General features: G+C 43.9%; 1 protein-coding gene across 5 annotated transcripts in view; it reads left to right on the top strand.

Annotated features, from left to right (window-relative positions):
* PDE1C (phosphodiesterase 1C) overlaps window positions 1-21,130 on the top strand; it is a 271,452-nt gene that overhangs the window by 86,200 nt on the left and 164,122 nt on the right. For 2 of the 5 annotated variants that reach the window (XR_014173168.1, XR_014173169.1), the window contains exon 1: window positions 20,395-21,044. The exons of the other annotated variants lie outside the window; for them this stretch is intronic. The gene's annotated coding sequence lies outside the window, so the exon portion shown is untranslated. Of the gene's footprint in view, window positions 1-20,394; window positions 21,045-21,130 lie in introns of those variants that run through there. 5 annotated transcript variants of the gene reach the window in all.

Below are 21,130 nucleotides of genomic sequence, written 5' to 3' on the forward strand. Positions count from 1 at the left end.
CCTTTTTAAAATCTTAATAATTTATCTTAATATATTATAACTTTACATTCTCACCTGTTAACAATCCATTTTTACATACTCCTTTATAACATTACTGCTAAAGCCACATAACTTCATTCGAACATCCTTCTACCATTCATTAATTTTACAGTGTTTCTGTAAATAGTCTTTAAATTTCTTCCAATCTTCCTCCACCGACTCTTCTCCCTGGTCTTGGATTCTGCCAGTCATTTCTGCCAGTTCCATGTAGTCCATCACCTTCATCTGCCATTCTTCCCGGGTGGGTAAATCTTGTGTCTTCCAGTACTTTGCAATAAGTATTCTTGCTGCTGTTGTGGCATACATAAAGAAAGTTCTGTCCTTCTTTGGCACCAATTGGCCGACCACGCCTAGGAGAAAGGACTCTGGTTTCTAGTAATTTAATCTTTAATCATGCTTTCCATCAGTTTTCCTGGAACAGATGTTAAGCTAACCCGCCACTAATTTCACAGATCCCCTCTGGATTCTCTTTAAAAATAATAATACTGGTATTACATTGGCCGCCTCCCAGTCCTTAGGTACAGAGTGAACATTTGTGCAGACTGCAGTGAACATTTACCGGTATGTTCAATAAATCAAAAATAGTTTAACATTGGAAATGGAGGACTCTTTATGTCACTACTTCATTGCTCAACTCTTGCATAAATTTCCACTACATAGTCAAACGGAAAACATACAGTGGTACCTCGGGTTACATACGCTTCAGGTTACATACGTTTCAGGTTACAGACTCCGCTAACCCAGAAATAGTGCTTCAGGTTAAGAACTTTGCTTCAGGATGAGAACAGAAACCGTGCTCCGGCGGCCCAGCGGTAGCAGTAGGCCCCATTAGCTAAAGTGGTGCTTCAGGTTCAGAACAGTTTCAGGTTAAGAACAGACCTCCGGAACGAATTAAGTACTTAACCTGAGGTACCACTGTACATAGGTGTAGGAGAGAGAGAGAGAGAGAGAGAGAGAGAGAGAGAGAGAGAGAGAAAGAAAGAAAGAAAGAAAGAAAGAAAGAAAGAAAGAAAGAAAGAACTGCTGGAATGACAGTATTTGAAGGAGGGAGAAAATCCACACCTGTCTTTTCCATTTGTCTTTTCTACACCATAATAACCAACAACGAAAACGAAGAAGCCAAGGCGTTTCTCATCTGGTTGCCTGTGGTGCAATTCTCTTTACTGAAGCGGGTCAATTAGCATAACTGCTATTGACAGAGCAATGCTGGGAGCAGGAGACCAAAGACTTCTTAAGAAATTGCTAGGATTGGGAGGCTCTGTCCTGGATGCAACAGAGAACAAAAATATATGTTACAAAACATCATTTTCAATGTTAACTCCATTTTGGAAGGACAGTCGCGCTTCTGTTTCCTAAGATTTATGTTAACATGTAAGCGGAATGCAAATGAATATCCAAGTTTACTAGCAAGTGTTCACAACACCAATAGGAAACTAAATGGGAAAAGGGCTGCTTTATCTGTGTACGGTGAAGCTTAGCACTGTTTTTAGAAATGAACATTTTAATGCCACTTGCAGAAACTGTAAGATGATGTAATTTTCAGTAATCAGTTTTGCCATTTCCAGTCACTTTTGCCATTTTGGCATAATCCAACAGCTTAGTTTGCCATTCCTCTCTGGTAGCGACTTTGTCTTCTTTCCATCTCTGGGCTAGTAACATCCGTGCGACTGTTGTCACTTACCGTATTTTTTGCTCTATAAGACTCACCTTTTCCCTCCTAAAAAGTAAGAGGAAATGTGTGTGCGTCTTATGGAGCGAATGCAGGCTGCGCAGCTATCCCAGAAGCCAGAACAGCAAGGGGGATTGCTGCTTTCACTGCGCAGCTATCCCTCTTGCTGTTCTGGCTTCTGAGATTCAGAATATATATTTTCTTTTTTTCCTTCTCCAAAAACTAGGTGCGTCTTGTGGTCTGGTGTGTCTTATAGAGCAAAAAATACGGTACATAAAAAGTTTTTTCTGCTCCTTTGGAAAATTGCTTCTGTTGTTTTTTAACAAAAATTATTTTAAACATTTTTTCCTCAATTTATTATTTTTCCTGGAATGCTTTTATTACCTTACATGTCCACCACATATGATAGAAGGTGCCTTCTTTTTTGTTTACATTTCTAGCAGATATCAGATTCAACTGCGATTCAAAGCTGGTTAACCTGATGTATGTGGAATGAAACAGGCTTGGTGATGGGCACTGGCTTAGCTGGCTTATAAACAGAAAAAAACACACCGAGGCTGCTCCAATTAGTTGTCATTTGCCATGATAGCTTCACTTTAGGAAACACACCACCAGGTAATAGAGGAGGACTCACAACAGTCTCCTGTTCTCATTCCCTGGTTGTGGGCTTCCCATGAGCACCTAGCTGGTTACAGTGGAATACAAGATGCCAAACTAGACGTGATTTTGGTGTGATCCAGCAGAGCTCTTATATTTTTATAACTTGACCCGGTTCAAGTAAAATGCTCAGTCATCGTGTGGACTGGATTGCCTGCCTGTGATCCTCTAGATGCGAATGGGATCCGTTCCGGAGCCCCGTTCGCATCTGGAAGCAAACGTAACCAGCGACGGCACATCTGCGCACACGCACGTCGCTTTTCACCACTTCTGCACAGGCTGTGATGTCATTTTGAGCGTCTTCACATGCGCAAGCGACGAACCCATTACTTCCGGGTTGCGCTCCATTACTTCCGGGTTGCCGCGGAGCGCAACTCGAACGTGCTCATCCTGAAGCACATTCAACCTGAGGTATGACTGTATACATACAGACAAGTCCCATGAATATTTCTTTGAGCACGAGTCCCACTCAGGTTTGTTCCCAAGCTAGTGTGCATCAGGCTGAAGGCTTTGAGATCCTGCCTCCAAACCCCTCCAGGCACAGTAAACCTGCTGTCATGGCAATGAAGAGAAATGGGTGTGGAAGGGGTGGATAAAAAGGTAAAGGCCAGTGAGTGCAGAATGCATGGATTTGGGGCAGACCTTTTGCAATCAACGTTTGCCCTTCTCACTAATGCTGCTGCCTGTGATAATGGTGGTTTGCTGTCAGCACTAGCAGAGGCTGCCATGGTTGTCATTTGGCGTACTGAAAATCGAGTCTCTTCCATGTGAGCCATTCCCTCGATTCAGTGAAACCAAACAATGGTTTGTGATAAAGTGTTTTTATGGGGAACGTTGCTTTGTCTTCTGAAATATTTAATTTCCAGAGCATAGCCAACATGCCATTGTTAACACAATATTTTTCTTTTTTTTTGCCTGTCACATTGTCATAATAATGATTTAAAATGTCTGAATTAGCGGTGTATTAGCTGCAAACTGTTCAGCCTTCCCTTTCTGGGGAGGGGTGGGGTGAGGGTGGGGGGAGTCCCAAACCCCAAACAGCAAACAGATTGGCTCTTTGGTATGTGGAGTACTCTCTGTTCTCTTTGCTCCTTTGCATAGCAGAAAAACATTCATCTATCAACGCCAGATTTTCATATTTATTTTCCCGTTTTAAATGGACTTTGTGGCAAGCAACTAAACTGATTTCACACTGTACATCATTGTCACTGCAGAGGGAAAGGCTTTGGGAGTGAAAAAACTAAATGAAACTAGATTCTCAACCTCTGAAAATGTATTCACAGATCATATATTACGGGCCCAGTCACGATGACACCCATCTATAAGTAATTCGTAAACCATTGATGTCTTGAGGATTGCTCTCTTTATTTTGTCTTTAGTGAACCATCACTTCCCCCCTTTTTTGCATTATAGGGTTGCTTTTCAAGGGCCTTAAGTTTCCCTTCTGCACTCTGAGCAGCTGTAGGGATGAAGGGAAATATTGCTGGGGAAAGGGAAGGTGTGACGAAGATGGCTGGTTGGCATTGTTAGGGACTCAAGACACTTTACTCAATGACAGCAGCAGCAGTAGCTTGACTAATACATCTCAACTAACAAGAGTTACTAGGGTGCGGTGGCTGGAGTGTTGGACCAGAAGGTGTAAGGTAAAGGTAAAGGTAAAGGTACCCCTGCCCGTACGGGCCAGTCTTGACAGACTCTGGGGTTGTGCGCCCATCTCACTTAAGAGGCCAGGGGCCAGCGCTGTCCGGAGACACTTCCGGGTCACGTGGCCAGCGTGACATCGCTGCTCTGGCGAGCCAGAGCCGCACACGGAAACGCCGTTTACCTTCCCGCTGGTAAGCGGTCCCTATTTATCTACTTGCACCCGGAGGTGCTTTCGAACTGCTAGGTTGGCAGGCGCTGGGACCGAGCAGCGGGAGCGCACCCCGCCGCAGGGATTCGAACTGCCGACCTTTCGATCGGCAAGTCCTAGGCGCTGAGGCTTTAACCCACAGCGCCACCTGCGTCCCTGAAGGTGTAAGGAGTTCTGCTTAAATCCCTGCTCTTTCTTCTTCTTTGGTGATCACTCGTAGCCGAGTAAGATTGTCTTTCATGAACACAGTTTTAACAGCGAGTCCATAAGTGACTGTGGAGGCCAATTCTGGATCCACGTGTCCTTCCACAGTGGGGACATAGGTTTCTGGGTGGAAGTTGATCACAGTGTGGATTTGCCAAGCATGCCTTCCTCTTAGCACGTTTCTCCCTTTCGTCCTGAGTTCGAGCGTCTTCAAAATAAAGGCTGTTCTCCAACTGGAGCGCTTGCAGGCCAGTGTTTTCCAGTTGTCAGTGTTTATTCTACATTTTTTAAGATTTGCCTTGAGAGAGTCTTTAAACCTCTTTTGTTGACCACCAGTATTATGCTTTCGATTTTTAAGTTTGGAATAGAGTACAGTGGTACCTCGGGTTAAGAACTTAATTCGTTCTGGAGGTCCGTTCTTAACCTGAAACTGTTCTTAACCTGAGGTACTACTTTAGCTAATGGGGCCTCCTGCTGCCACCGCACCAGCACCACACGATTTCTGTTCTCATCCTGATGCAAAGTTCTTAACCCAAGGTACTATTTCTGGGTTAGCGGAGTCTGTAACCTGAAGCATCTGTAACCTAAAGCATCTGTAACCCGAGGTACCACCGTAGTTGTTTTGGAAGACGATAATTAGGCATCCGAACAACATGACCAGTCCAATGAAGCTGATGTTGAAGAATCATTGCTTCGAATCTGGTGATCATTGCTTCTTCCAGTACACCAGCATTAGTTTGCCTGTCTTCCCAAGTGATGTGTAAAATTTCCCCCCACTCTATCATGAAGCTCACAGGGTATTTTGGGGTTAGTCACTGTCTTGGGTGAACCTATTCCACCAGGTTGTGTGGTTTTTTTTTGTATGACTCAATAAGCATGTTCTACAAAAATCAAGATATAAATGTATACACAAAGAAACATGACTTCATGGTAAATGAATGATGCAGAAATGAAGAGGAGAGGTTATTTTCCCACTGTCCGTTTTGTAGTGTAAGCTTTCTTCAAAGCAGGGATAGACTCTGTAAGTCTGTAAGGCACCATGGACATGGCTTGTATTGAAATGATGATTTCACAGTCTTCATCCTGTGTTTATACCCAGGCAACATTAGAATCTTTACCCGCATATTCATATAGCTCCAACCATCTTTTCCAGAGAGTAGATAACCTCTACTCTCAGGTAATAATAATTCAGGTAAACAAGCTGACTTAAAAGAAAATATAACTATTTTGTTTTATTTGTAAAATACTCACATCAGTCTGTCTGATTAATTAGCAGGCTCTTTCCTTCTTCTTTTCTTTTCAAACCCGACTTTGACAGAAACAGGATCATATTCTTTTTCTGTTTTGGCTTGCGAATTTCATTGCTGAAAACCAACTCCGAGCTCTGTGAAGTGCATTATAATTCCTGCCCTTGGTCCTTCGTCTCCATTAGAAGGAGAAATTTTGTGATTTAACTTGAGAGAGAGATCGCTGCACTTTACAGCGCTCTTTGCATGAGTGCTAATTTAATGTAACGCAGTTGGAAATCCAGGGTGGTATTCAATGCTAGTCCTGCTCTTCACAGACGCATTAAAGTTAATGGATATGGCTAATGTGGTTTCATTAACTTCAATGGGTCTACTCTGAGCAGGACTTGGTTAACTACCATAGTGAAAGGGCAGGTTCAGTACAGCCTCTTTTACTCTCTTTCTTTACATACCTGCCTTGCAAGATAGGCTGGCTGTCTCTAATTGAAATATACTCAAGAGTCGCAAAGTGATTTCATGCTCTTTATTCAGCTCATAGTGGTGAGGAGGAATGAAATAAAGTCCCCTCAAAGTATCTGCTTTATATACCGTATTTTTCGCTCTATAACACGCACCCGACCATAACACGCACATAGTTTTTAGAGGAGGAAAATCCATAGGCATGCCACCCGTAGGCATTCCCTCCATAACACGCACAGACATTTCCCCTTACTTTTTAGGAGGAAAAAAGTGAGTGTTATGGTGCAAAAAATACGGTACATTATTTACACAATGGGCTGCACATGATTGGCTAATTCCGGAATTCTACTGTAAGCCAATCAGGTTGTGGATTCACTTCTATCTGGAGCATGATTGGGTGGTTCCTGCCAACCAATCATACTGCTGAATTGTTCTAGGACCAATCAGACTGCTGCATTCTGAATCCTATTGTTCTAGGACCAATCAGACTGCTGCCTTTTGGATCCTATTGTTCTAGGACCAATCAGACTGCTGCAGTTTGGATCCTATTCAACTCAGTACATAACACTAATTCTCCTGTAGTTGCCGTCACCTCCTTGTGAATCTACAGCTTATTTCCTTCCCAGACAAGGAGGGATCTGGAGGAGCCCAGTTAGATCCTGGACCAGATCTCCTTGTGCCTCCAGCCAACCCTCCCTGCTCTTTTATGTTGTTGTTGCACTACCTGAGTGGACATTGCTGTGCGATATCTGGACCACCTAGCTTACCAGCCCAGGTGAGCCACCTTGTCCACAGCCATATTGCGGATGAGTTTTATGTTATTGTGATGTGGCCTGGTGTTCAGAATTGCCACCACCAAGTGGGAGGTCAAGTTGTCATGGCACTTGCAACTTGCTGCTTAAGGGAAAGCTGGGGCAGGTGACAACCTTTAATTGTGTGTTGTCCCCTCTCCTCCGATGACATAGCCTGCGCCTCATATCATTATTGTAGTTTTGAATGGTCCTCCATACTGAAAAATGCCTTGCCTAAGAGCAATGGCATCATGACAGTGGGTAGTGCCATTGGTTAAGTCTGATGCAATGGTTACATTGTGGTTGGAGCAAGGATGAGCATCACTTTTGCTGCCCAGGACCATAAGTAGTGGTAGATGGGCACTCAGTAGCCACATGCCAGTGTGCTTTGACACCATCCCATTTGGGGGTGACCATGCACAGAGCATTGAACCATCTCCCTGCAGAGGTGAGGGGAGAATATTTTGGCAGTGGGGATTGTGCTACTGTTCAGTGGCGTAGCGTGGGTTGTCAGCACCCGGGGCAAGGCAAGTAATTTGCGCCCCCTAACCCGTGGATTTGCGCCCCCTAACCCTAACCCCCAGATGTTGCGCCCGGTGCGGCCGGCCCCCCCTGCACCCCCCACGCTATGCCACTGCTACTGATAGCCGCTGCTTAGAGGAATGGTGGATTATAAAAGTAATGAACAGTGTTTTGTGGCTGAATCCAGTCTTTCTCATTCCGCTCTGACTATACTGTGGACTTTTGTTGTTGTTTAGTCGTTTAGTCGTGTCCGACTCTTTATGATCCCATGGACCAGAGCATGCCAGGCACTCTTGTCTTCCAATGCCTCCCGCAGTTTGGTCAAACTCATGTTGGTAGCTTCGAGAACACTGTCCAACCATCTTGTCCTCTGTCGCTCCCTTCTCCTTGTGCCCTCAATCTTTCCCAACATCAGGGTCTTTTCCAGGGAGTCTTCTCTTCTCATGAGGTGGCCAAAGTATTGGCGCCTCAGCTTCAGGATCTGTCCTTCCAGTGAGCACTCAGGTCTGATTTCCTGCAATAGCTATTTCATATGTGGACATTGCTTGAGCATTATAGTGATTGTGCGCATTCATGCTTACGGATCTGTGCATTGCTATGAAAAAGCAGTTGAGCAATTCATGAAATTAAAAAGCAGAACCACATGAACTTGCTCTTCTTTCTGTATGTGGCTGGTAGGCCCAATGGTTTGTTGAACTGGGCTCTGTTTGTTTGTTTCAGATTGCATCACTGTTTGATTTGTAGTTGTTCAGGAAATAATGCGCTCTGGCATTTTGTTGCCAGAGGTTCCCTGGTTTTTGATTACAGCTGGGTGTATTGATGGGCCGCAACGAAGTAACAGCAATATCCTGAGGGCAAATGTTCTCTTTGCAATGGAGCTGCCTACCTTTCCTTCATATCATAAAAGTTTAAACAGGCCGAAAAGCAAAACAAAACTAATGGTTCTCCATTCTCAACATTTTTGGAATTGAGATAGATAGCTCCTGTTCTTTTGGTATATTTGTGGGAGAATGAGTCACACTTTCAGTCTTCTGCTAAATTGAAGCGAAGGAAAGTTAAAGTGTAATTTAACTTTCAGATGGAAATAATGTTTTTATATTGATGGAGGTTTCATTTTTTTAAAAAAAGAAGAAGAAGCCCACATAGGAGTGGGCTACCATTTGAAAAAAGTTTCACCTGCAAGGAAGTGATTGTGGAGGAGCCTCTCTATCTGACATTGTTTTTGCAAAAGATCAGATTTAATTGCTTCAAACCTTTTCTGTTTGTGTGCAGCTTTGCAATGGTTGTGGAAGCACTTAAAGCTATAATAAAACAATTTCCGGAAGATCACACTCACATGTTAAGCCATGGCTCATCAACATGCTCCCGATGTTATTGGATTACCTCTCCCATCATTCCTGACCATTGGCCCTGTTTCTTGGTGGTGATGGGAGTTAGAATCCTGCAACATCTGAGAACATCATGCGTGGTACCCTCTGTGCTTTTTAATTTTTTTTAATTAGCTACAAAGGTTTCTTGCATTCCATATAAATTGGAAAGCAAAACCGAGGGTGAAGAAAAAATAAACTCAGGATTGCCAGATAGATTTTTCTGACCTTCACTTCAAAGAGAATCGTTCCACATCAATGTATTTCAAGGTGGAGGCGATGTGGTTCAGTGGTGACAGCTAGTGGTATTAATTTCATGGTTGACGAGGTAGGTAGCAACGGTTGGGCAGATTCCTGCACACACATACTCAGGAGTAAGCCCCACTGAATTCAATGTGGTTTACTTCAGAACAATGGCATGTAGAATTGCAATGTACAGTGGTACCTCGGGTTACATACGCTTCAGGTTACAGACTCTGCTAACCCAGAAATAGTGCTTCAGGTTAAGAACTTTGCTTCAGGATGAGAACAGAAATCGTATTCTGGCGGCGCGGCAGCAGCAGGAGGCCCCATTAGCTAAAGTGGTTCTTCAGGTTAAGAACAGTTTCAGGTTAAGAACAGACCTCCAGAACGAATTAAGTACTTAATCCGAGGTACCACTGTAAATCAAAAATTTTCTAAGCATTCTAGACTGCCCATTCTGCTTGCTTTCCTTCAGCACTGTGTATTCAAAAGCTGCTTCTGAACCAAAAGGTGCCACAAAACGTTGCAGCCCATCCCCTTTGTGCTGCTGTGTGTCCCTCTTCTCCTTCCCCCATTAGCCATCTTCTTCCTGGGCCATCTTTTCTTCCTGTAAAGGTAAAGGGACCCCTGACCATTAGGTCCAGTCGTGGCCGACTCTGGGGTTGCGGTGCTCATCTCGCTTTATTGGCCGAGGGAGCCGGCGTACAGCTTCCAGGTCATGTGGCCAGCATGACTAAGCCGCTTCTGGAGAACCAGAGCAGCACATGGAAACGCCGTTTACCTTCCCGCTGGAGCGGTACCTATTTATCTACTTGCACTTTGATGTGCTTTCGAACTGCTAGGTTGGCAGGAGCAGGGACTGAGTAACGGGAGCTCACCCTGTTGCGGGGATTCGAACCGCCAACCTTCTGATCGGCAAGCCCTAGGCTCTGTGGTTTAACCCACAGCGCCACCCGCGTCCCTTTCTTCAAATACCTCCACCTAATTCCAGCTTCCTTCCCTTCCCAGACCCAGAATTTTTTAGTTGGAGAGGGGAGAGAGAACACAGAAAAGTCAAAGTATTTTTCTATGTGTGCGCATTGTGTTCCACATGTTAAGATCCATGACAGAAAAAGAACAGTTTATATTATTGACAGAAGTCCAGCAATGAGGGGTGGTGCGAGATCCTTGTTTGGGTGTGTGTGTGTGTTTGTGTGTGTGTGCTTGCACCCTTCTTCCCCTCTGGCACTGCCCATTAACCCAACACAGCTGCTTTGTTATTGCCCCATTGCAACACTTTCGTTGACCTTTTTTTGGAAAAATCTCCCCTCCCCACAATGAAGAAAATCACCAAAAAAATCAACTCTTCCCAATATGGGCTGCCATATGCCCGGGTTTTCCTGGACATTTAAGGCGGTTTTTGATAATCCTGCCTGAATGCCATTTTCGACGGATGGATCTGGGAAATTCCAGATGTATGGTAGTCCTAGGCTGTGCATAAGTGACCTCTGGGAATTCTCCACTCAATTTAGGAGCAGAGAAATTGTATGTGAGTGAGAGAGAAAGAGAGAGAGAATTTCACTGCATTTCTCCAGAAGAGGAGAAATTCCCCAATAATTTTGCAGGCCTGTACTTTTTTCTTCTATCCTCAGGCTTATTTTGCTGCGACTGCATCTGACGGCAGCTGTCACTGTGTTGCAGCCTGGCTAGCATTTTGTATCTTCCATGGTGCCCCAGTCCTGGTGTTGTTCCAGGGCAAGGGGAGAATTCTTCACCAGTGGTGAAGAATACTTAAAGAAAATTCTGCAAAGTGGTCTTCTTTTTCAGGACGGCTGTGAGGGAAAAAATGCAATTGTCAGAAATTCCCTCAGAAAAAAAAGTCTTGAGAAATTTCAGCTGAGCTTTAGTTTTGAATAGGGTTCCTGCTGGGAGCAGGTGGCTTGGCCCACCAGCCCCCTCACTTCCATATTCACTGCAGATGCCTTTCCTAATTCCCCTTTTCTCTACACAAGCACACATAGGCAGTCTGGGTTTCATTCTGGTTTTTGGAGGGGTCCTCCCACTAAACATTTTTAGGCACTTCTGCAAATCTCTGTTTTTTCACAAGCATGCAGAAGCGTTCCGTGTTGTGTGTGGGTGGAAGTGTTTTGGCTGCAAAGACATCAGCAGGCCTTGTCCGAGTTTGGGGGTGATGGGTAGGGGCAGCCCAGGATGTTTTGCTGCCAGAGGAAAAGGACAAAATGGTGCCCTTCCTCATTCCTCAGACAGAGGCCAACTGGATTGTCAGCTGGAGCTTCCTTCAATGCTGGAGATGGGATGTTTTCCTCTTCTGCCCTTGAAGAAGCAGGCTAGTTTTAGGGCGCCCAGCACAGACCATGTGGCATAAGCAGTTCTGTCCTCCAACAAAAATGAATGGCTGAACCAGGGAGAAGAGACGGTGGAGGAAGATTGGAAGAAATTTAAAGACTATTTACAAAAGTATTGTAAGATCAATGAATGTTAGAATGATGTTGGAATGAATTTATGTGACTCTAGCAGAAATGTAACAAAGATTTAAGAAAAATAGACTGTTAATTGGTGAAAGGAAGGAAAGTAAACTTATATTAGTATCAAAAAAAATTCTCAGGACAAAAATTTGAAAAGAGGGGAAGGATTTGCTGAAATGGATAATTGACTTAGAATACAAGAAAGGGAGGTGTGAGGAGGTCAGGGAAATAAGCTAATGAAAGGAAAGTAATAGATTTGTTGTATTGTTTCCTTTTCCTTTTTTTTCTTCTTGATTCTTCTTTTTGCTTACTGATTTTTCTTTTTTCCTTTTTGTATTTTATTTCTTCTTGTTTAAAAGGATGTTTTTTTTATTTCTCTTTTTGTACTTCTAAAACTTTAATAAATATCTTATAAAAAAATAAATGAATGGCTGGGTGTGTGTGGAAAGAATGGCCAGAAAACTGCTGCTGCCGCCATTGAGCATCTACTACCCGAGGCAGTGCCTCACTCTGCCTAATGATAGAGCTGGTTCTGCCAACAGCTGTTGGTAAACATTATCTGTGAATTTTAGCAGCATCAGGTGGAACTGCAATGCTCACCACACCTCTGGTTGTGTGTGCCACTGCTGCATACTGAGACAGAGCGAGGGAGGGGAGAGAGTGACAAGTTCGGCTCAGTATGAACACACCAGCAGAACCAGTATGCAGTGGCAAAGTGGGTGACTGGAAGTTAGGAATTTGGCTAACACAGTCCTTAAGCCATCAAGGCTAATGGCCGTCACCAAAGCTTGTGGCAGTGAATTCCACAGGTAACTGGTGTGTTGTGTGTGAAGAAGTACTTATTCTTGTCTGTCCTGTACTGTAACCGGAGTCAAACATAAAGTGTGAAGAAGTCATAAGCTACCACTTTTGCCAGTTTGTTATTCCCTGAAATCTGGAGCAAGAAATCCAAGCCAAGCTGTGGCAAATGTGGCAAATGTTTTTGGAAGGATCCCACTAAACTGCGCAGCTGCTGTTGAGGTTGTGAAGTTAAGTGTCTTATGGAACGACATCTTTGAGAAGACGCAACTCTTTCACGAGCTGAAATGTGAATTTCCAAGTTGAGGAGGCGCCCTTTTGCCAGCTGTGTGGGAGGCCAACCCCTTGATGGCCAAAGTAAAGTTTAAGAGAGGACTTGCTGTGTGATTGTTATTTCCACAAGTTCGAGCTCAATGTGTCATGAGAAGCAATAAATCCTACCACAGAGATTTGTTGTTGTTGTTTTTTCTGTTTTGGTTCGGTGCCCAGATAATGTGAAGGAAAAAGCAAAGAGTAAGAAAAGTTTACAGAAAGCAGATTTTACTTCATTTGTATGCAGGGAGTGAGGAACAAATAATCATGAAGTACAGGAAAGTCCTAGGGGTGCCTTTACCAGCAAACCAAATTGTCGCTCAGTAGATCTGCTCAGGAAAGAGGTTATTTAAGCATGGTGTTCCCCCTAAAGGGTCTGGATGTTTAACTACATAAGGTAAGTTAAACTGCATTCTGAGAGAGGAGATTTAGGAAAGAAGACAGTAACCTGGGTATCTAAGATTGAAATCGTTTAGCAATTTGTGGGTCATTGGGTTGTTGTATTCCTAAAAGTGGATATCCGGATAAAGTTTGGCAATTTGGCAAAATCCACCTGGACGCCATTCTGCAGGCTGATTGCCAGATGTTTCTGGGAAAATCCAGACGTATGGCAGCCCTGGTGGGTCAAAGGCTGGGCCTGGAAGATATCACCTCTGTGAATGCTGACTGGTCCCATTTCTTCTTCATGCCTGATTTCAATTCAGTAGATGTATAGGGGCCTGTGGATGTCAAGCCCAGTCCACATAGGGCTGCAAAAACGGAAGGGTATATACAGATCATATAATTCCCACCCACATGGCTGGGGTCTATGTGCAAAGTCTCTGTAAAATGTGATGCTCAGGAAGTAGAAACTGAGTGTGCCTAGAGGACAGGAATAACTAACATGGTCTTGATGTGCAGATGCACAGAACATGAACGACTCAGGCTAAGGGGAAGCCTGAGCAGTGGTTAACAACAGCACTAAGGGGAAGCCTGAGCAGGGATTAACAACAGCACTGCAATATGCATCTGGTACTCCTGCCTGCCCCTCCCTCCCTATCTCCGACATTCTCGGGAAAATGTCTACTGTATTGGCGTCATTGTACTACCCAGGACAGGATGTATTGTACTACCCAGGACAGGATGGCGTTGTGCAGAGTTGTTAAGGCAGCAGAGAGCATTGTTGGCTGCCCACTCTCCACCTTAGAGCAGATTTATGCCACAAGGTGCCATAGGAAGGCACTGGACATAGTAAAAGATCCATCGCATCCTGGTCACTGTCTCTTCGAGCTCCTGCCGTCGGGACGGAGATACAGGACGATGAAGACAAGAACGAGCCGTCTCAAGAACAGCTTCTTCTCCAGAGCGATCTCGGCCCTGAATGGGAAGCCTGGACATTGAAAGTCATCTAATCTTCCTTGCTGTATTATACTGTATTGTTTTAATTAGTGTTTTTATAGTTGTTTTGATTTTGTGTGGAGTGCCCTACCTGGGTGGATGGAGCAGCCAAGTAATTTCGTTGTCCCCGAGAGGGGGCAATGACAATAAAGATATTATTATTATTATTATTATTATTATTATTATTATTATTATTATTAATTAGAGATAAGATTTTGTGACATCCACACAGTCCTATTTACACAAATATAGGCATCTATCAGCGTAGTAAGCTGCATTTTGTGTATTTCATGTGTACAAAGGATTTGCATAGCTTAAGGCCACATGGACAGGAAGATAGATAATATTGGCCAATAAAATTCTAATTAGTCCCAATGGTGTCCTACCATGAAAACCTTTAAAGAAAAGGTTTTCTATTAGTTGCATTTACAAAGTACTTCAAATGGAAGAATTCATGTTGTTAAGATCACTTTCCAATCAGTGTGACAAAATCCAGTGTTTCAGATATTTTCCAGGCATATTCTTTATTGTTTCTCATAATTTGCATTTTATGTCAAGCATTCCATTTTATGTCACCAGGCAGAACTTTTTAATGGCTTCTGAAGTGTCAGTCTTCCCCTTGTTTTCTTTCCAATAAAGCTATTTCCATCATTTCTTCAAGTGTGCTAATTTTCTATCTAATAAATGGAAAAGTAGCTTGCCCCATTTGTTGAGAAATCCAAAATAATACAGATGAGGAAATGGCATGTCCCAATTAATGACTTTTGAATCTATGGGTAGAAACATTTCCCCCAGGTATTATCAGAACTGCATGTTCCTGTGGCCTAACGTTTGTGTCTTGTGTTAAGCTGGATTTGTACACCTACCTGATAGCTTTAGCAGGACAAGAGTGCCCGATTTGAGCATACATCAATTCTCTTAGGTATATCTGTGCAACCAAAACATATCAGTTTCCATCCGTTACGTTAGTGAATACACCTTCTCCCAAAGAATTATGGGTGCAGTAGTTTCATGGGAGTACAGGGAGTTCTCTTAGAGACCCTATACCCCTCTCCTAGGCAGTAGGCATAGGCTGGCGTCAGCACTTGGTATCCCCAGTAAGCTGCTAGGGCCCTAGACCAGACCAGAAATCCAAGGGATGGCAGGCAGGCCACCATGTCAATTTCCCATAGTGCACCTGTTTGTGTCTCCCTAGTGGATGTTGTGAAACTTAAAATGTCAGCTAGATTCAGCCTCCAATGATTCTTTTGAATTATTATTATTATTATTATTATTATTATTATTATTATTATTTATTATTTGTACCCCACCCATCTGGCTGGGTTTCCCCAGCCACTCTGGGCGGCTTCCAACAAAGATTAAAAATACATTAAAATGTCACACATTAAAAAACTTCCCTGAACAGGGCTGCCTTCAGATGTTTTCTAAATGTCAGGTAGTTGTTTATCTCTTTGACATCTGATGGGAGGGCGTTCCACAGGGCGGGTGCCACTACCGAGAAGGCCCTCTGCCTGGTTCCCTGTAGCTTTGCTTCTTGCAATGAGGGAACTGCCAGAAGGTCCTCAGCACTGGACCTCAGCGTCCGGGCAGAATGATGGGGGTGGAGACGCTCCTTCAGGTATACTGGGCCAAGGCCATTTTGCTTGCTACCTCTACTGTTGAAGCCTGCCATGGTTGCCCTGATGGAAAAGGTGGCCTTCAAGAGGGAATTTTATCAAGGGCAAAATTCGTAAGATCAGGAGCTCACCCTGTTTCTGCCTTACCAGTTTAAAACTGCTCTGCTTGGTTTTTGGACTCAACCTCTTTATTAGCCAAAAGGCAATTTTCATTCCCACTCATTTGAATAAATCCCAACATTCAAATGAAATGTAACTGTTTTCTCCTCATGGACTGATGCACAGACATCTTAACCATCGAGAGAAAGCTGTTTTTCTTTCATTAATTGCTTGGGGGGGGGGGGAGATGTTGTGATGACATTAGATGAAAAACCCAATTCAGTCTTGTTGCATGTAGAATATTGACAGTATATTTTGAATAGAAAATCAACCTTTTCCCGACAGTCTTATAGCCAAAATCCATACATTCAGTTGCTCAGGTTTCAGAAAGATGCCCAGTGATTTGTTTTGGACTTAAGTGCTTCTGAAAGGCAGTGTGGAGAAACCTTGAGAAATGGGTGGATTTAAAATTAACCCAAATGCTTTAAACAAATTCCATAGTTTTGAACTAAATCCTTCAGCTAAAATGTAGGGATATATTTATACTCTGGAGCAAACCCCGTTTTCGGAATGTTCCCTGTGTTTTATAATGAAGGGCTATAGCTTAATATTGTCTTGATTAATGATGGTCTGCTCATTCATCACACTTGCCCACATGGAGCTAATGATGCTCAGTTTTTCCTGAATTTTCAGCTGCTGTTAGTGGAATAGAGGTCAGTTGTGGGAGCCTCTTGCTCCATGGTTCACATTGCATTCATATAACCCCGTGGACATAATTTAGGCTGCTTGTTTTGGCCAGGAAAGCCCTAAATCATTTGGATTTGGATATGGCTCACTCATTTGCTGGGGACGCAGGTGGCGCTGTGGGTTAAACCACAGAGCCTAGGACTTGCTGATCAGAAGGTCAGCAGTTTGAATCCCCGCAACAGGGTGAGCTCCCATTGCTCGGTCCCAGCTCCTGCCAACCTAGCAGTTCGAAAGCACACCAGTGCAAATAGATAAATAGGTACTGCTCCAGCGGGAAGGTAAACGGCATTTCCATGTGCTGCTCTGGTTCGCCAGAAACGGCTTAGTCATGCTGGCCACATGACCCGGAAGCTGTACGTTGGCTCCCTTGGCCAATAAAGCGAGATGAGCACCGCAACCCCAGAGTCGGTCATGACTGGACCTAATGGGCAGGTCATTTACCTCATTTGCTACTAGCATAGTGTGGTATCGCTATGACTTTCCTGTGACTCAGTACAGTGGAACATTGCTACCATTTGGATGATTGACTCACATGTGTCACTAGGTTCAAGCCCATGGGGGCAGCAGCACTCCCCCCCCCCAATCTGGTCCATGGCTAATGGCATGAATGGTACCGTACAACCTCAGCAATCCCATGCCATTCAGTCGTCCAAATGTTATTAGGACAGTGTGCATTTAACCACAGGGAAGAGACAACTGTATCACTTAAGAGAATGTACCGTATGAGCCAGAACAAAGATACTGTAGTCTGTTTGTGCATCATCACAGAACGAATTCAGATTATTGATTCAAGTTGTGCAGGACTTGCTCTAAAAATAGACATGGTATATTTTGTCTGGTTATGGGAATAGGCTATATATTTGTAGATCTGGGATGCGGAAGACCATATCTGTTAATATGCCTCCTCTAACAGCACTTTGGTGATCTCTGATCTCTGAAACCCAACGTTTGAACTGCAGACATCAAAAGGAAAGTGTCTTTTAGTAGATCCTGAAAATTACATCACTAAATGGGTGGCTGGCTTCGCTGCCTGTGAATCTAAAAACTGTTACGAGTTACTGCAGGAAAAAATGGTTAGCTGTAAAGGGGAGGTTTTTTGTACTTGATTGCGTAAATCGTATTGATTTAACTTTTTTAAATCTTGTATTGTGGGAAGGGTATCAATACATTTTAATATTACATACTTGGTTGTATTTAGATATTATGATCACTCGTAACCCAAACAGGACTGAACCTGTTCCGTGTACCCAATCTTCCTTTCCGTTGATTGGGATTTTTTTCTCCTAATGATAAATTTCTGTCCCTGAGAGCTGGTTTTGGTGCATGCTTCACACACTTAGTGCTTGCCGTACTTTTGTCATTACAGTGCCCATTCCCACCCACCCCTTTCTGATTTTAAGACCAGATTAGCATTTTTCTTTTATTCTATTCAATACAAGGTGGTCTTTTCCAAGGAGGAGGAGCACTAGGTGGGCTGGTAGGTCTCAGCACTGAAAAATGTGCCACAATTTATGAAACAATGACCTTGACAGAATGAAATGTTCCTTTTTTCATTCTCAACTGCCTCGTCTCAAAGGTGGAGGGAACTAGGTGATTGAGCTGAGCAAGGCATGAGGCAAAGGGGTAAAGATGGAAGAATGATAATAAATAAATGTCTATAGTAACTGGGTGCTGTATAGGAATCCTTTTGGTTTTAACCCACAGTTTTAACCCTGTACCCAAAGCTTAGAATCTAATTAAAAGAAGTAATAAAGTGACTTCAGCCCTTTTGAAAGAAATGCCCCAGATCTCTTTGCAATGCACAGGGGTAGCCAACATGGAAGCTGGGAATTGTAGCGCCAATATCTGGAGATCATCACATTGGGTACCCCTGAGCCAAGAGCTGAAGCCGGGATCTTCTGAGACATCTTTTCACAAACAGCATTTCCAGTTCCAGGGATTCCATGAAGAAAGTTGCACTAGCAGGCAAGCACACACACACACACACACACACACACACACACACACCATGGGAGTTCCATGGAGTTGCACTCCTTTAGCAATTGTCCTGGTACTTCCTTCCCCTCCCCCTCCCCCTCCCCCTTCCTTCCTTCCTTCCTTCCTTCCTTCCTTCCTTCCTTCCTTCCTTCCTTCCTTCCTTCCTTCCTTCTTCCCTCCCTCCCTCCCTCCCTCCCTCCCTCCCTCCCTCCCTCCCTCCCTCCTCCATGCTTTCCAGGGGTTAAATCGGGAATGGCCAGCAGGGCAATGCTTGCAGGGTGCATTGCTGCTGGTTATTGAGAGGGAGAGCCGAGTGGGAATCCTGACATGGTGCTGGCACATAAGTGGAGCCAATCCGCTGCTCTCGTTGCTTGCCTCAACCCTCCCCCCTTCTAGGTAACCAGCAGTGACATGTGGCACTGGGAAGCCAGAGAAGCAATGCTGTGCCATCCGTTCAAGCGCTCACCATGGGAAAACATTGCCCTCCTCTTGGCTCTTTCATTGAGTTGCAACCTGGTGGTAAGAGTTAAATATGCCGCTCCATTGATGCAGGAGAGATAAGAACTCTCTCTGATTTGAATACATCTCAATGAAAGGAAATGTCAAAAACAGTGCAGAAAATAATGCAATTTTTATGCTAACACTTGCAGACCACTCAGATATGCTCGTGTGATTTCTGTCCCTCACCTCGGACCAAAATGTGACTTGTGGAAATTTCTGCTCTCATTTCTGATGGAATCTTCTGACATCTCTAATGAAGAGCATGTGTCAATAGTTTTGTTGCACTCCGGTTTCACATGCTTGTGAGCAAAAGCCTGATCTGGTTGCATTTTAAAGTGGGGCAGGGTGAAAAATAAACGTGTGTGTGATTTCATACTTTTTATACCACTTGATTGTGATGAAACCTCAAAGCTGTTTACAAAGCCGCACTTGAGAATCTATATCTGAGTACAGAATGTCAAGTGAGAATTGACCCTGGTCCATTGGAAAAAGACTTTTCTTGGTGGTAGGGTACTGTGAATAAACTTTACAAATAGACTGAAATGCCTCAGTAATAACACTTTTTTGACCAGGGTTATAGACTTGTGTGAGTCTGTTGCAGCAAAATCAATGAAGAATCTTGCCTCATCTTAAAGACTAGATTATTACAAAAGCTTTCATAGAGAAGTCCATTTCATTAGATGCATACAGTGTTATTCTCAATACACAAATTCGGAGGAAAACAATGTAAACAGTTTTTAATAATAATGCTTAAGATTTGGGCATCTTTTAGTAAAAGAATCCTATGGAACATGCTTTGAAAATGTTAACCTGGAGGAAAAGTGCTGCTTCAGAAAGTCACTTGCTTCATTCGATGGAAGCCAAAGCAATGTCTTTGTAGCTAAACTGATCGGTCCGTGGCTACTTTCAGCGACAGGAGATGAAGCAAGTTTTCTCATTGGTCAGCTGTTCCCACCTTTTGCCAATACTTGTTTAGGAATGGTTCATTTGTTGGTAATTAGCTGTCCATTTCGCAGTTACTTGGTCACTAGTTGATTTTACCCTTTTCTCCAAAAGGATGCATCTAGATCTAAAACAGTTTTACACAGTGGCGTCGCCTCTCATCCACGATTGCTCGCTCGCTTAGGCAGGCTATTCTCTTAGAGGTGCATTAGTGCAATTGCTTGACTCTGTTCCACTTTAATTGAAGCAGGCCTTTCCCCCACCCCCTTTGGATTATCCTCTCCCTCTGTACTACTCTAGTTTGGTGTGCTTTTGTGTATGAAGAGGGAAAGAATGAGAGAAAGGGAAAGAGAGAGAGAGAGAGACACAGACGTTGGTCAGGCTTCTGCTGACAGATGACTTTTCCTCAGTTGCCGGTTTCCTTGCCTGTCAGTAAAGTGGCTGGTAAGTGGAAGAACCCGAGAAGGGGAGGGCATTTGTGGGTGGGTGTGAGAGAGAAGGAGAGAGAGAGAGAGAGAAATTCGGCACTGCAAGGAATGAGGGCTGCCTTTCATAGCACAGAAGGGAGACGCAGAGTGAGTCCAGCGAATGGCAAGGCGGATAACTGGGAGCTGTACATCTGCCAGTAACTATAAGGCCTCCCATTCAGACAGCTTAATTGTCCGCAAGGCTTCCCCCCACCCCCTCCCTCGCCCCTGATAAAGATCCTTCAGCTGGTATTACTGATTGTATCCTTGGCTTATTGTGTAAAAATAAAAAATAAAAATCTGTGGGTTGCCTTCAATCTGGAGATCAGCCTCTAATCCCTTCCATCACTCCGAGGAACATGGCATGCCACCGCAGCTGCCCCCCGGAGCACACCTGAAATTTTTTGCTCCTCGTGTGGAAGCCAGGGGTGTGCGTGGAAAAGGGGGGAGCATTTGGAGGCAGGGGGGAAATATGGTTGCTGCTCCTGGTCAGTGTTAACCAAAAAAAAGAAAAAGGAAATTGGAGCGTGTGCATGTTTCGGGGGACGCATCCATTCTCTCTGAGCTTTGACCAAAGTGAAAACCTAGAGCTATGGAGTCTCCAACGAAGGAAATTGAAGAATTTGAGAGCAACTCTTTGAAATACCTGCAACCGGAACAAATAGAGAAGATATGGCTTCGCCTCAGAGGACTGTAAGTAACACTTTATCTGTTGTCTTTCCCTTCTCTCTCTCTCTCTCTCTCTCTCTCTCTCTCTCTCTCTCTCTCTCTCTCTCTCT

This window comes from Podarcis melisellensis (genome assembly GCF_964234715.1).
Source record: "Podarcis melisellensis genome assembly, chromosome: 12".
Lineage (NCBI taxonomy): Eukaryota > Metazoa > Chordata > Lepidosauria > Squamata > Lacertidae > Podarcis > Podarcis melisellensis.